The sequence below is a fragment of the Macaca nemestrina genome, chromosome 13 (assembly GCF_043159975.1).
Source record: "Macaca nemestrina isolate mMacNem1 chromosome 13, mMacNem.hap1, whole genome shotgun sequence".
In the NCBI taxonomy this organism is placed as follows: domain Eukaryota; kingdom Metazoa; phylum Chordata; class Mammalia; order Primates; family Cercopithecidae; genus Macaca; species Macaca nemestrina.
Window position 1 is genome coordinate 65136146 of NC_092137.1, and position 12782 is coordinate 65148927.

The following is a 12782-nucleotide window of genomic DNA, read 5'->3' on the forward strand; positions in this document are numbered from 1 at the left end:
CATCTCTACTAAAATAAAAAAATTAGCTGAGCGTGGTGGCAGGTGCCTGTAATCCCAGATATTTGGGAGGCTGAGGCAGGAGAATTACTTGAACCCAGGAGTTGGAGGTTGCAGTGAGCCGAGATCACGCCACTGCACTCCAGCCTTGGTGACAGAGTGATACTCCATCTCAAAAAAAAAAAAAAAAGAAAGAAAAGAAAAGAAAAAGAAAAAAGAAAAAAGAAAAAAATCCAATGCTTTTTTTTTTTTTTTTTTTTGAGACGAGGTCTCACTACGTTGCCCAGGCTGGGCTCAAGCAATCCTCCCACCTCAGCCACCCTCTCCCCAAAACTCCACTTCCCACCCCCAGTCACAGAAACTGCTGACATGTACCCCAGTGCCTGGCTCTTTTTTCTTTTTCAATACATAAGAAATAAAATCGAATGAAAATTTGGCAGGGGGGAAGAAGTATATGGGCTCTCATGTAACTGCAAAGTCCAGTATGAATCCTGCTGACTTCAGACACGGCTGTATCCTGAGGTTCAGCAATGTTGTCAAGGTTTCGTCTCCATCTCAGCAGCCCTTGTGTGTGGGAGGAGAGGGACACTGCCAATTCTGGTGTCACATGAGGCTGAGTAAAGAAGAGAGGAAGCTGCTTCCTGGAATGGGTCACGTGGACCTGCGGATATAGACACATCGTTGGTCCAATCACCAGGGACTCCAGGGTATGGAGTCTTCTGACTCATCTGGCTCAAACTACGTGGTCACCCTCACGGTTAGCCCACGCTGGAGGTGAGAGGCAAAGTGTGAGGTCAACGCCACCCAAACCTTATGGACAGAATGGTCTCTATGGAATGAGGAAAGGTGATTGCCAGGCAGAGGAAAGAATGCTGGGTAGCAAAATGAATCCTCCATAGGGCCTTCGCTGGCCTTTCTTGCCCTCCATCCAGGAAGAGCCTCCCTTCTTTCCCTACCGTGTGCGAAGGCTCCACTCCTTCCCTAAGCAACTCTGCCCACTCAGACCTTCCTGGGCAGCACAACTACACTCAGGAGGAGAAACCCAACCCTGGAGGCCATCGTGTTAATTTTGTTTTCCAGAGAGCAACTTGGCACTGAACTGAATTCTGATTGTTCTTATCCTTTAACTCTGCATGGATGCTTTTAGGAATATGTTCTAAAGAAAAGTTCAGCAAGATTCAAAGACGTATGCACATAAGGATGACCTTAGGTAACCGTTTATCAACTTGGAAACAACATAAGTGGGCATCAACAGGGGAGGGGTTGCAAGGTGCAGTGGCTCACACCTATAATCCTAAAACTTTAGGAGGCTGAAGTGGGAGGATTGTTTGAGCTAGGAGTTTGGGGCCAGGCTGGACAACATAGTGAGATACTATCTCTACAAAAATTTAAAACCAGCCAGATGTGGCCGGCCATGGTGGCTCAGGCCTATAACCCCAGCACTTTGGGAGGCTGAGGCAGATAGATCACCTGAGGTCAGGAGTTCGAGACCAGCCTGGCCAACATGGTGAAACACCCTCTCTACTAAAAATACAAAAATTAGCTGGACACAGTGGCACACATCTGTAATCCCAGCTACTCTGGAGGCTGAGGCAGGAGAATTTCTTAAACCTGAAAGATGGAGGGTGCAGTGAGCTGAGATCATGCCACTGCACTCCAGCCTGGGTGACAGAGTGAGACTCCATCTTAAAAAAAAAAAAAAAAAAAGCCAGAGTAGTGGTGTGCACCTGTAGTCACAGCTATTTAGGAGGCTGAAGTGGGAGGACTGTTTGAGTCCAGGAGTTTGAGGCTACAGCACGGCACTCTAGCCTAGGAAACAGAGTGAGACTCTATCTAAAAACAAACAAACAACAGCAATGACAAAAATCGGTTAATTTAATTAATTTAATTAATTTTGGGGGGTTAAATTATGATGAAGACAAATGAAGGTCAGCCATGCAGCTGTTTCAAAGGATAATTCATTTCTGCATTTATTGACCATGAGATTTGTTTTTTTTTTTTTTTTTAAAAAGATCATGTAAGTACCAAATATATCCTCATTAGTATAGTGGTGAATTAAAAAAATTTTTTAAAGGCTAGGGGGTTGCTCACGCCTGTAATCCCAGCACTTTGGGAGGCCGAAGTAGGTGGATTACTTGAGGTCAGGAGTTCGAGACCAGCTTGACCAACATGGTGCAACCCTGTCTCTACTAAAAATAGAAAAATTAGCTGGGCGTGGTGGCATGGGCCTGTAGTCCCAGCTACTTGGGAGGCTGAGGCAGGAGAATCACTTGAACCCAGGAGGCGGGAGTTGCAGTGAGCTGAGATTGAGCCACTGCACTCCTGCCTGGGCGACAGAGCGAGACTCTGTGTCAAAAATAAATAAATTAATTTAAAATTAAAATTAAAAAAGTTTTTTAAGAAAACATAAATATAGTATGACCCCATCTTTTAAAAACATAATTCTTGTAAATCAGAGGGGAGACCATAGGGTTCAATCTCTCTATAGACTTAATGCACAGTTTAGTGCTCAAAATTAATACAAAATAAATTGCATTATTTGATCACATATTTGGAAGAACATTAAAAAGACTCTGGGTCATAGCCATATTAGCTCATCTGAGAAGCCCCTTCCTCCACACCTGATTATCTAGAGAGCTTTAAATGTGCTAATCTCTGAAAACTCTGTTGAATTCCCTTCCATAAGGCTTTTCCCTGTCTGGACATCTTCCATTCCTTCATGGTGCAGATCAGCTTAGCTCCTCTCAGCAAGTAATAATTGTTCCTCTCCTTAGAAGAGAGAAGTGCAGGAAACCAAATAGGCAAATTCAGGATTTTCTTCAGTAGGCAGGGGCAGGAAGAATGCTGAGAGCATGACCATGTTAACGATTTTATCTCCCATAAAAACATATGTCTGTATGCACAAAAAATAGTATGGGGAAAATACACAAACATGCTCTCAGGGCTATCACTGGTGGTGTGGTGACAGGTGATTTTTGTTCCCTTCTTTATATGTTTTTGTCTGAATTTCTTTTTATAGAGCATGTTCTACTTTTATATTGAGAGTTTTTTTTAAGTCATCGTACTTCAGCATATTTCTTTTTATTCTTTTTTCTCAAGATCTAGCAAAGGATAAAGAGAATTCAGTTGCAAAATCCAATCCTCAACACAGGATGATTTATCTTTTAATATCAAAACTTTAAAAAAGTAACCCCCCTCCACACATTAGCAGCATGAATAAAAGACTATTCCTTTTTAGGTTTATGAATTTCACTCATAACATGCTACTGTGCAAATTCATTTAAAATAAAGTAGCCTGAGCACGTGGTTAAGGACTGAGTTTGCTCCAGGGGCCAAGGTCAGTCCCTCCACAGTAGGAACAGCTTTTCTGCAAACAGTTTCCCTGCAAACTCCCCTTCCTCACCGGGAAGCTGGCTCAGGCACCGTGCAGGCTGGCCACTGAGGTGTTGGTGATCCCACGCTGCCACACTGGCATTTCCATAGCCCCCTTGTGTGAGCCTCCAGAGGCTGGAGGGGCCTTTGCTGTGGGTGTGAAAACAGTGAGGGCTCTTGCTCTGCAGACTGGTGGTGCAAGAACTCTGGGGTCTGAGCAGGGTAAAAATCACTCTGCTGCCTGCTTTCCTCTTCCTGCTGGGTCCCTCCCAAGCTGCTCTCCCACCTCCCCTGGGACCTCTCTGGCCAGCTCAGCTTTTGTGTTTGGGCCAGGCGGGAAAAAGCACTTGGCTCAACTCCTTGCTTGTCAGAAGTCCAGCATTACCAGGGGTCTCGCCTGGTTTCAAGTATTTCCCGGTGCCTTTCCTCGCTCTGTAGTCAAGTTTCTAGCCAGGATTTCTTGGCTCTGGGAAAGACTGAATGCTTGTCTGAGCCTTCTGGGCCTGTGTTTCATTTGCAGCTGCCTGGCCCTACACTGGGTGACAGTCTCAGCCCTCCCTGGGCAGCCCATCCCCTCCTGCTTGGCCAGCAGAGGAGGCCCTTTGTGTTGCTGCCTTGGTGCTGGGGTGGAAGTGAGGCTTCTAATTTTCGTCCCCAGCCCCGTGTCCTGGGTTTACTTCGGCTCTAGCCCAGCGTCAGGCGTGGCACTCCCTTCCAAGAGCAAGCAATTCCTGCCTGTCTGTGAGACCAAGCAAAGACAAGAATGCCAACCGCCAACAGCCCCAGCCCCTAACTGTTTCTAAGTCAGACTGGGACCTGCTCAGAACCTGGCACTTTCCTGCTAGAAATTTCCAGCTGCTCTGATCTTTCCTATAGGGCTTGGCAATGCCAAAAAGGTCTGGAACCAAAAGAATTCATAAGAACATCATGCTTGGGCCAGTGGGTGCCTCTCCCTCTGTCTGCTCAGGGACTCCCCAGTCACTTCCTGCTGTTGGATTCATCCAGGGTGAGGACGTGAGAGGGCTGCCAGGCGCTGAAGTCCGAGCTCAGGGAAGCGAGATCAGTTTACCTCTATGACATTGTTGGTGTGAGCCAAGGCTGCGGGTTCCGGGAGCCAACTTGGGATTCTGTTCAGGACATGGACACAGAAGGTAAGAACTCAGGGAACTTCATATGTCCTCATCATCATAGGTGACTCATGCCCTGCCATCATGGGGGGTGAGGGAAGGCTGTGAATGTTAACATAATGCAGACGGACAAAGACATCCTCTCTTTTCTTCCTTCCTCTTTGAGACTAGAATGTATTTTCTGAGCTCTCCTTTGCTTTTCTTTTGGGTACCATGACCCAAAGTACAGATAAATACATCAGTATTTGTAGCCTGTAGAAGGTCACTCAAAAATGTGCATTTGTAACCATTTGGGGAGAAAATAGGCATTGTCAGTGCGTGCTTCCTCTGGCACACTTCTTACACGCTAGCGAGTATCGTGTACGGGAGATGAAACAGGCAGCTGAGAGGTGTCCCGCCTGTGCACCTTCCTGCTGGCCCAGCATCTATTTGCAGACTCCTCTCTCAGGGTTGCTGAAACCCGGAGCTGATTTCTACATTGAAAGTGAGGAGCTGCAGGAAACGCCTCGTGCCGGGGACGTGGAGGAAAGCCAAGTGCCCTTGTTAGGCTCCTCCTCTGGAGCTAGGGAGTTCCCTGGATGGTGGCAGGAGGACATGCGGTTCTGCAGCTGCTGCGGGCGGGGCAGCTGCGGGCGGCCACTGTGTCTTGGGTTTGACCTTGACCCCTGGGCAACACAGGGAGACTTTCACACCCTTCACCCTTGTTGCATCACTCCACTCAGAGGTGCGCAGGGCCCAGCCCCAGCTACAGATGAGAAGACTGAGGCTCGGAGGCTCTCGGACCGCCCAAGGTCTCTGGGCAGGTCAAACAGTGGAGAGGGGCCAGAGCCAAGTGTCTTGGCTCCCGGGCTGGGAGGAGACCCGGCACGGCCCTCTGGAGGCCGCCGTCTACGACTACCCGGGCGCCCTGGGGCGGCAGCCTGGCCTCCTGGGCTCGAGGCAGTGGGCAGAGGTGTCTCGGCAGGGCCGGGGCCCGGACCTGCAGAAGGCGGTGAACAGGGGCTGGAACGGGAGCCGGGTTGTGCTCACGCTCCTGCAGGCCCTTAGCCTCGGGCGTCCCCGCTCCAGCCCGGCGGGGGCTGCGCCAAGAGAGAGGCCCACTGCCCAGGCTGAGGCTGGGGCTGCGTCCATTGGCGGCCACAGCCCCGGGGCGGGAGGGGGAGCGGCCCGGCGTCGGGTTACCCGGGACTAGCGCGGCAGCTGGCCCGGGGAGGCGGCCACAGGGTGAGGGTGCATTCTTGGATTCCTGGCCGAGAAGGGAAACCAGACCGCAGTTGTATCCAACGCAATCAACAAACATGATGTGTCAAGTGCTGTGTTGCATTTGAGCGGGTGCAAAATGGTAGAGCTGGGGTTCCTGCCCAAACGTTCGTCTAATTGAGGAAATAAGAAATCCACACAGAAAAAGAACGCTGGAGATACCAGGAAGGAGAGAATAAGGCCCGAGAACCACGATCAACCGAATTTAGAGGGGTTCCTGGAAAGGGAAGTCTGTTTTTCCCCAAAGTCATCTGGAAAGCTTCCACAACAGGGCCATGTGAGGGTATCCGACCTGCCACCTCCCTCCAGGGCCTGCCACCTGCCCCAGCCGCCCCCACTCACCACAGCACCCATGCCCCACCTCACACTGCTGAGCACCCGGCAGCCAACCCTGCCTACACCCTGCCTGTGCTCCCCAATCTTACCCCAGGCCTCTACTCTCAAGCTCCTCCAAAACTAGGACCCTCACTGTCTTCTTCCAGAAGCCCACCTGCCCCCAGGACGCTGCTGCCCTATAGCCCTTTCCAGTAGAGGCTCTTTTCTCCCTCCAGCCGTGTAGTTCAAGGCCTGAAGATGTCCTCCGCATTCATCACTGAAGTTTCTAAACAGTTTTTCCTTCCTCTTTCAAAAGCCCGGCCTCAGTGCAGTGAAACTACTAGATGTGATACTATAATGGTGGATAAATGTCATAATACATTTGTCCAAACCTACAGAATGTACAACAGCAAAAGTAATGTAAAGTAAGAATAAAGCATTCACATCAATGTAAACTATGGACTCTGCGTGATAACAGTGATAACACTTAGGTTCATCAATTGTAACAAATGCTGGTGGGGAATGTTGATAGTGGGGGATACTGCTCCCAGGACGGGGGATATATAGAACTCTGGATTTTCCACTCAACTTTTCTGTGAATCCGAAACTACTCTAAAAAGTATTAAAAATTAAAAATATTTAACTAAAAAAGCCACCAATCACCCCTCCTAGTTAAAGTCATCTGTCACCCTCCTAGTCACTTCCCCCGACCCTTGATTATTTTAGTATCAGGCTCTTTCTCCTATCATCACTTTTGGTGACTTCAGCATCTATGCGGATGACCCACCCAACACTCTGGTCTCTAAGACTGTTAATATCCTTAGCCCTAGCAGAATATTCCTCCTGCCCTGCCTCAGCCTCCTGGTCATATCTTAGATCTTGGAACCATGAATGTCTACACCATCTCTAAACTATCAGATCCAGAGATTCCTTCACCTGTCAGTCCTCCAGGTCACTTATTTTAGTTCTTGGACTCAGCAATTTTCCCATCTCAGACTCTAGTCCATGACTCTCCTGTTTTCTCATGACATCTCTCCCCTCAGGCCTTCCTTCTTAGCCAGCTGAGAACTGAAACTCCATGCTCCAGCACACAAAATCTCCCTGGCAAACACTCTTACCTTCCTTGCTGTGGTCTCTCTCCATTGTATTCACTGGGCGAAAACCCAGCTGTGGTTAAATCAAAGTGTTTACTTCACACCTGCACCCGAGCAATTGAACACCACTAAAGAAAATCGGCCAGCTACTCTGGATGGACTCACTTCAAATTTCTGGCCATAAATTTCAAACAGGCATTTGAACTGTTGGACAATCCTACTACAGTTACTTAGAAAATTCCTTTTCCCTCCCCGCAGTGCAATAATTTCACACTTTCTCCTCTCTCTGCATATTCTCAGCTCCCCTTCCTCTTTCATTCTCACTGCAACCTCAGACGATCCTTCATAGAGAAAGTAGGTATGATCTGTTGCCGGATCTTCCTCCCTCCCTCCAAAGCCTCCAGAATGCCTATAGCTCTGCACTCTCTCTGCCCACCATCCATGGCCGAGCCCTCCATCTGTGCCCTGGGCCCCATCCCCTTTTGCCGGCACAATTATCCCCTTTCTGTTATGTTCATCAGTTTCTTCCTAGCAGAGCCTTTCCACGGAAGTTAAACAGGACTTAAAAAGCTCTAAAGCCTTAGCCTCATATCCCCTTCTTGCTATTGTACCATTTTTCTGCCCCTCTTTAGAGTGACTGTTCCTGAAAGAGCTGTCTACACACTGACAATCTCCACCTCCACACTTCTCATTCTCACTTCCACCCACTCCAACTGGGCTTTTAGCCCTAGCTGTCCATTTTAATAGCTCTTATCAACGATGCCAATGACTGACATCTTAAGGTCACACTGGTGGCCAGTTCACTGCCCTCTATTCATCTGGCCTGTCAGTGGCATTGAATGTGTTTGACCACTCTTTCTGTGGAAGACTGAATTATGGGTCCTATTTCTTATCCTGCCTCACTCTATCCCTGTCCCCTTCAATCCGATTTTGCAGTCCCTCCTGCTAGAGGTAGACTATACTGTACTTTCTTGCCCTTTGACTTTTGGCGTGGCTGCATGACCCCTTTTGGCCAATGGAATGTAGGAGGAAGTGACATGGTGCCAGTTCCAAACCTAGGCCTTTAGAGGCATTTTATGTTTCCACCTGCTTTTTTGTGCCTATTATCACCTTGGGAGAAAAATGTGCCCTAGCTGGCCTGCAGGTCCAAGGAGAGTGAGGGACACGTATGCAGAGCAGGCTCAGCCCAATTGCGGCTCAGAGCTGCCCAGCCAACATCAGTCACATCTAGCCAGCCTCCAACTGACCCACAGCTATGTGAGTCAAATAAATATTTACTGTTATGCCATTGAGATTGTGGTTGTTTGTTACTTAGCAATAGCTGACTGATACATCCTCTTTCTCAAAACACTTCCTTTACTGAGTTCCTTGAAATCACCATCTTCTGGTTTTCCTCCAGTTTCATGGGCTGTCTTCCTCAGTCTGCTCTGCTGGGTTTTCCCCTACCAGATCTCTAAAGGTTGGAGTGGCATCAGTCTCAGCCATCTGCTACCTTCTTTCTTGACTCTCTCCCTAAGTGGAATTATTCTGGCCTACTGCTTTGAAGACTACCTACAGGCTGGTTCTCAAATTTAAATCTGAACTCGAGACTCAAAGCTGTCTGCACATGTTTACCTGATGTCTGATAGGTCTTGGCATGGCCCAAACACAATTACGGATCCACCTCCTACCTGCAAAATAGGCACCGATCTACCCAGTTAGTCCTGCGCCAGATCATCAGTAAGGCTTATCTACTCCCACCTCCAAAACTGGCCCAGAAACCAGTATCACATCTCATCATCTCCATAGCCACAACTCTGGTTTTTAAAATCTCCTCCTGCCAGGACTTTTGCAACAGTATGTTAACTGTTGTCTTCACTCCCCACCTTCTAACCCTCCAAAGGCTCCCCAATGCAATAAAATAAAAGCCACACTTCTTACCTTGATCCATGAGGACTTAGCTACCTATGTCCCCAAGGCCTTCTATTCTCCTTGCTCACATTGCTCCAACCACATTGGCCTTCATGGTGTTTCTTAAGCATAAGGAACACATTTCTGCCTGAGGGCTTTTGTTTTTACTTTCCCTTCTGCTTGTAGCACTCTTCCCCAGATCACCACATGACTGCCTCCTTCCCACCCACAAGGTCTCGAATGCCACCTCCTCAGAGAGACCTTCCCTGGCTAAATAAAACAGCACCCATCAACCCACCACACACACGGACTCACCCACATGCACACACACACACATACCCTCTACCACAATACTCTAGTTAACTTCCTTTTTGTTGTTTTTAATTTTCTTTTGTAGAGGCAAAAGAAGACACTTGCTGCCCAGGCTGGTTTTGAACTCCTGGCCTCAAGTGATCTTCTTGCCTCCCAAAGTCCTGGGATTACAGGCATGAGCCATGAGTTTACCCTGTTCCTCCCATTAAAATATAAAATCCTTAAGAGCAGGTATTTGTCTTAGTCTCTGATGTATTACCAGGGCCTAGAACATGTCTTGCATATAGTGGACTTTCAATAAATGCTTGTTGATTGACTGATGCTAGAACTGAAAAGAGAAAGGATACAACTGGCTAGATTGTGAACATGGGAATGAATGTCCCAGGAAGGCAACTGCAGAAAGGCTGGAGAATTCAAGATACAGTATATCCAAGGGGTGATGAGGGGCCAGGCTGGCTACAGGAGAATTCATGGGGAGGGAGGGAAGAAAATTCTGCATGGTGGAAAGACTTAAATGCCATCACTCCCAGTCATTGGAGATCCTGGGTGCCCCTAAGGGTTACAGATCAAGGACGTGATCTGTTGAAAGCACACGTTTTAGGATGATTAGTAGGGTTAAAAGGTATGCATTTCTGAGTGTCCTTAACTATGTGCCTTCCCGTGGGATCCCAGAATTTTAGAAGACAAAGACATCCAGAAGAATCTGGGAACCCAGGGGAACCAGAGAGATTGGTCCCCTTGGATTCCAGATGCAAGAAAAAGCCATTACCCAACCTTTTAGGGACCAATACTGAGTTCCCGGTTTAGGAAGGTCTCCCTGTGTAATTAAGGATTTGCCAAGCGCACAGCCGACATTCGTACACACGTGTTAATGAGCTGGTGCCCCAGTGTCCCTGGGCTCCCTTCTGCCCTCCCCCGACACACACACACACACACACACACACACACACACACACACACACACACAATTGCTTTCATGTACCCAGTGACTGAACACAAGCTTCCCCATACCCCCACCCCACGGATGCATCTCTAACCCAGCTACTTGCCTTCCCAGCCCCCTCCACCCAATTCTATTGTCAGGGCTGAACAAAAGGCCCAAGGCATCCTGGGTTAAAGGATTTTTAACTCTGCCAATCCCAGGAGGCTCCAGCATGAAGCAGCTTCCTGCCGGAGAAAAGTGACTGAGACATCTCCCCAGGCGACAGGGGATTTTTTTTTTTTTTTAATCTGGTCTGAAAAACAGAACCTAGCCGCCAGTCAGACACTCCTCCCCCCAGGACCCCACCCCAGGGACTTCCCAGCAGTCCAATGGGCCTTGAGGTCTCTTTCCTGATGACTTCTATTTGCAGGCGTCAGGCTTGTTGGTTCCCACGTCCCCCCCGCCCCCCCGCCCCGACCCCCATCTGACCGGACTCTGGCTCTCCTCTCCTCCCGCACCTCCCCCACCCCGCCCTGTGTCCGGCGGCTGCCCCCGGCTCGCAGACCGTGCCTCCTCCGCCCCTCTGCTCCCCGGAGGTGCCAGCAGCGCCCGGGCAAGGCCAGAAGCCCAGTTCTGGCGCGCCCGGTTCTGTGCCGCGTCGTCCTTCCCCTCCTCAGGCACGGGCTCTGAACCTGCCCGGCCAGAAACCGAACCCGTTTTCAGGAGGAGCGCCTGCGGGCATGCTGGCTCAGCGCGCGGCTCTCGGGGCGGCCCGGTTCGGGCGTGCGTGTTTCCAGGCACCTCTGTCCCCAGCGGGAGGAGCGGCTGCAGAGGGGCCCTGCTGGCGACTCGCCCCAGGCCCAGAGGGTTCAGGAACAAAACTGCATCTGGTGTCAAAACCCCTTTTTGCCCACCCTGGCACTGACGTTAAGCATGCATCTTTTTTTCCCTGAAGTTTTTTTTTTTTTTTTCCGTAGAAGAGATACTGGATAAATTAGAAACATGTTTAAGAAAGGAGTGAGTGGCGAACGCTGGCATCTAAACAACACAAGTGCCCACGCCAGGCCACACGCCCAGGCGGCCGCGGCCTCGGCGGCAGCGCAGCGCCCCCTGGCGGCCGCACGGGGCCCCAACCGAGCCGCCCCCGGCCACGTCCGGTCACCTCCCCTCACCTCCCACGCTCCTGAGCCGGGAGGGCGAGAGAGAGCCCTGCTGCCCCAAGTCAGAGCAACAGTGGGGCACCTTGGGAGGAAGGGAATGAAAGGAGTTCAACGCCAAGGTCCTCGGGGATGCTTTCTATGGTTTCGTGGCTGACGTCGAAGTCAAGAACCTAGGGATGGAGCCAACATAAAAGAAAACCCTTGTTCCATTTTCAATGAATGCCTGAAATTCTACCAATCCAGCATCATCCCTTTACCTGCAGGCTTTGATTCCTTTTAAAATGCAAATGCGTCAAGGAAGGGGAACCCTTAAAATAAGGGCAGATGGCAGGCTACATCAAGAAATCACCAATGTCACCAAAGAGACATAATTACACCATTATGTGTACATACTATATGGTAACGGCGTTTAATAAGCGGCGTTTAATCTTTTTTTTTTTTTTTTTTTTTTCTGTTGTTAGTTGTCTAGGCATCCTTTCGTACTCTGACAAACAGTGTTTCTTCAGGATGCCCCGCCCGCAGTGGCCAGACCCTCTAGTTCAGTTTGCTCCAAGTTTTCTTACACTTTGCATCCCAAACCTTTCTCCAATCCTTCTACTTCCCATTCTCACAATCCTGCTTGAGTTGAGGTTCACAGCATCTTATCTCTAGTCCCAATCACCGCAGTGGCCCATTGGGAGTATCTGGATCCCTTCCATAGCACACGGGATCCTGGGGAAGTTCAAGGGAGTCGCTCAAGTCCTTTCTGCACAACACACACCACCACTGAATCTGTCAAGAGGCGGTGGTCTTGTGCTGGGGGTGGGGTGGGAGGACTCTCTTCCCAAAGTCAGCAGAGAACCCCTGCTTTCAGCTTCCCATCATCTATCTAAAATTTCTCTCCTCTTGCCACTCCTCCATCTGGCAGAAGCCAGAAGTAGGGGTGCTGGGTTTCCAAAGGACCCAGGCAGGGTCTCTGCTGATTCTCCCCTTTGTCCTCTGAATCCATCTTTTTCCTGCTCATAGGGTTTCTACTTAGCCATACTGTCCAGTGGGAATGCCTCCAACTTCAGAGCTTCCTCCTCTTTCAAGTGTCTCCTGCTGTATCAGTTATCTGTTGCTACAAAACGAGCCACCCAGTGGCTTGCACTCAGTAGCTTAAAACAATAAACATTTATTTGCTCATGACTCTGTGGGTCGGCTGGGCGGTTCTTCTGGCTTGGCTCTGCTGGGCTCACTGTGTTTGTGGTGAGCTGGCAGGTCACCGAATGGTTTAAGATGGCCTCCCTCACACATCTGGTGGTTGGCAGGCTGTCAGCTGGGGTGAAAGGGTGACCTGGCCACGTGTCTCTCA

The 12782-nt window shown here is 49.5% G+C and overlaps 1 long non-coding RNA gene across 1 annotated transcript; it reads right to left on the minus strand.

Annotated features, from left to right (window-relative positions):
- Nucleotides 1–356: 356 nt before the first annotated feature.
- Nucleotides 357–10258, minus strand: LOC139357880 (uncharacterized). The gene is made up of 3 exons (XR_011611823.1): nucleotides 9086–10258; nucleotides 4439–4572; nucleotides 357–658 (listed from the first exon to the last, which is right to left on the minus strand). It is a non-coding gene; the product is annotated as an uncharacterized lncRNA (long non-coding RNA).
- Between the last annotated feature and the right edge of the window lie 2524 nt (nucleotides 10259–12782).